We start from the raw sequence: 3,516 nt of genomic DNA, 5'->3' as shown, positions 1-3,516 counted from the left end.
AAAGTAGACAATTGTTGCTTTTTTTATGTATGTTCTACTAAAATGCTTTAAAAGGTCCCAAATTGCTAAATCATAAATAATACAATTGTCTAAATATTAAATCTTACACTTTAAACAAAATATTAAATTCATAGCAATGATAAAGTACTATGCAATAGAAAGCACACAGGTTCAATAAAATCAACATTTTTCTCTCATTCATTAGATTGAACAATTGATTCTAAACCCCTATGAGAAAGTTTTATGTCTTTAATATCAATGACATCTCGCTCATCATCATCATCTTCATTATCATATTCTACAATAAAAAATTAAGTATGTTAACAGAATTGAATGACTAATTTAAAGTGTATAGGAGAACTTGAACTTAAAAAAACTTACCGACAAAACCATGTAACCAACTACGTGTGCACAATAGAGCTTGAACTGATTCACCATTCAAAGAACTTCTATATTTGTTCAAAACTCGAGCACCAATACTAAAATCAGATTCTGATGCCACTGTAGTTATTGGAAAGCTTAATACATCACAAGCCATCTTTGAAAGAGTAGGACATGCACGACTTCTATCCTTCCAATAAGATTAAACATCAAAACGCACATCTTGTGGAATTTGTTCTGGATCTGCCTCTAAATAAATATCAAGTTCATTTTTTTCACGAGAGGTCGTTCTCTTTGTGTTCTTATGTTGTTCAAGCTTAAAAATAAATAGCCAAATTTGTTAAACTATACATGCGTATAATGAATGGAAAATGAAATATTTATACAAAATTGATTAAATCAACTTATACGGGCTTGGTACAAGGGTACTTGAAACTTCTTTCCTTTTACTCCTCCTAATGATGATGAAGCTTGCAATTGTGAATGACTCTCATTGGATTGATCCTTCTTGTTGACATACTCATCATAAAGTCTATAAAAATTTATTTTGATCTCTTTCACCTTCTCCACAAAAAATGGATCAACTTCTTCATATAAACATTGCACAAAATCAAGTTTTTTAGATGGGTCAAGAATAGCCCCAAATGCCAATACCATGGTATAGTCACTCCAATATTTTTCAAATTTGGCTTTCATGTTGTGAGCCATTTGTTGAATAATCAAATCTTCACTTGTCAAGATAGAGTTCAAAAGACACTCTATAATGTGGGTAAGAAAAACCAGATATCAACATTGTAATATTGTTAAATGGTCTCAAAAAGTCACATATTATATCAGCTCTATTCCACTCATCTTCTGATGGACACCACATATAACTCGTATCATGCAAGCTAAAACTATTAAAGGCACGTCGATAATTGATTGCACTCTCAAGCATTGTAAAAGTAGAGTTCTATCTAGTGACACAATCAGATCTCAACCCAATTGACGTATCAATCCCACCAACCAATGCAACACAAATAAAAAATTGTCTTGTTCTACTTTCACTAACCTTAATATATTTCACACTTTGTCTAATTTTATGCAATGCATCACTTGCAACCTTCAAACCATCTTGAACAATGAGATTCAAGATATAAGCACAACATCTTACATGGAAGAACTCCCCATTAAGCAACAAACTTTTTGACAATACTAAGTGTTCTTTCACATGGTTTTGCATGTTATCATTTGAGGTAGTGTTATCCAAAGTGAGGGAAAAATCTTTTTTTTTTAATTCCCCAATCTCTTAAAAATTCCATCACTTTCAATGCTAATTCTTTTCCGGTGTGTGGAGGTTTCATATGAGAAAATGTAAGAATCTTACTATTTAATTTTCATTCCTTATCAACATAATGGGCAGTCAAAGAAATGAAACCATGATTTGTGCATGCAGTACAACAATAAGAAGTCAAACATATTCTACTAGGAATTTCAAGCAACTGTGATTTTAACTTTAATTTTTCAACATCATAAAGCTTCATCACATCACTTTTAGCATTATTTCTAGTAATGAATCTACAATCATCATTTAAATTTTTTTGGTATTTTCTAAATACCCTCCACTCAACAATATTAAATAGAAGACCATGTGAAATGATCAATTTGTTAGGTATTAGTGGACAAAACACACCTAGAAGGAGGGTTGAATAGGTGTCGTGGTTATCAATTACCACTTTTCGCACCGAAGCCCTATTCTGGAAAAAAGCCCCAGTTAATCAATTAACACTCTACTTTAATCGATTAACACACAGAAAAACAACAAGTTGTAGAATGGCTTCTTGCACAACCACTTACCGATGTTCAAGAATAGATAAAGCGGATATTATTATACAGAATTAAACTAGATACAACAATCTATCAGTATCTAGAATATCATCTAATATCATGCAATAATAAGACTTTAAATGTAAAGAGATAAATGATAGAAAAGCCTACAACAAGGAATTTTATCGTGGTTCGTTTGCGGGTCCACTTGCAAACTACATTCAGGCATTCCCTTCTGATCTCGAGAGATTTTCTTCACTAATATTGAATAGAATGTATAGTTACATGCAAACTTCTAATACAACACTTAGACACTCCCTTCTTGAATCCAAGAACCCAATTTCTTGGTTTGACTATCCTAATCGCCTAAGAAAACTTTTCTTACGATCTAGCCCTAGCCAAGAACTTGTTCTAAACTCAAGACATCTAAGTCTTGGTGAAGACACACTGAATCTCTTAGGTGGTAAGACGTTAGGAGACAAATTCCCTTATTACAAAAACTATACAAAAACAGAGTTTTATAAAGCACAAGGTTGCTCAAAATATTACAATTAAAACTCAACTAAAACCCATATACAAAGCTCACAAGATAATATGAATATGTATTAGTTTATGAAAATGCAGAAACACATAATTTCTACCCTAAAATTCTCTAAAAGAAATGCAAGAAAACATGCAAGAAAAGATAGGAATGTTTAACACATAAACCACATGCAATATAATGACAATTAAAGCCTAAGCATGATACTATCTCTCACAATGCATTTCACTCTACCTATATGACACAATTAAGCACGAAAATATGCAACTAGAAATTTCTAAAAATGAATGATATGTTATATGGCTTGATCTGAAAACACAGTTTTTATAGAAAACTTTTCAGAGACTCAGTTAATCGATTAAGTACCCATTTAATCGATTAACGAGTTGTTGGGAATAATTGTTTTCAGGTTTTCAGTTATCTATTAAAACTGTAATCACGTTAATCGATTAAAACACCCCTTAATCGATTATCTAGCACATTTTCAACTAAATGATTAAATGGTAAACATCCTATATGTTATGCTTATCAACTATACATGTTTTACCAATATATTATGTCTAAGGTGTACAAGTAACATGTATGATTAATACATGAACACATAATGATCTAGATGGAATATCTCATGTAAATGGAATGAGTACCTTTAAGGCTTGTGAGAATTGCATCTAGGTTTACCTAACCTAGACTCAATATCTAAGGCACACATCTTAGACTTCTAAAAATAACTTTTATTAAAGAGCCTAGTCTAGATATGAAACCCTTGAGTCTGCGGCATGTTGGTTTGT

The sequence above is a fragment of the Lupinus angustifolius genome, unplaced genomic scaffold (genome assembly GCF_001865875.1).
Source record: "Lupinus angustifolius cultivar Tanjil unplaced genomic scaffold, LupAngTanjil_v1.0 Scaffold_400, whole genome shotgun sequence".
Lineage (NCBI taxonomy): Eukaryota > Viridiplantae > Streptophyta > Magnoliopsida > Fabales > Fabaceae > Lupinus > Lupinus angustifolius.
The sequence above is the reverse complement of the archived record's forward strand: the minus strand, read 5'-3'. Positions refer to the sequence as shown.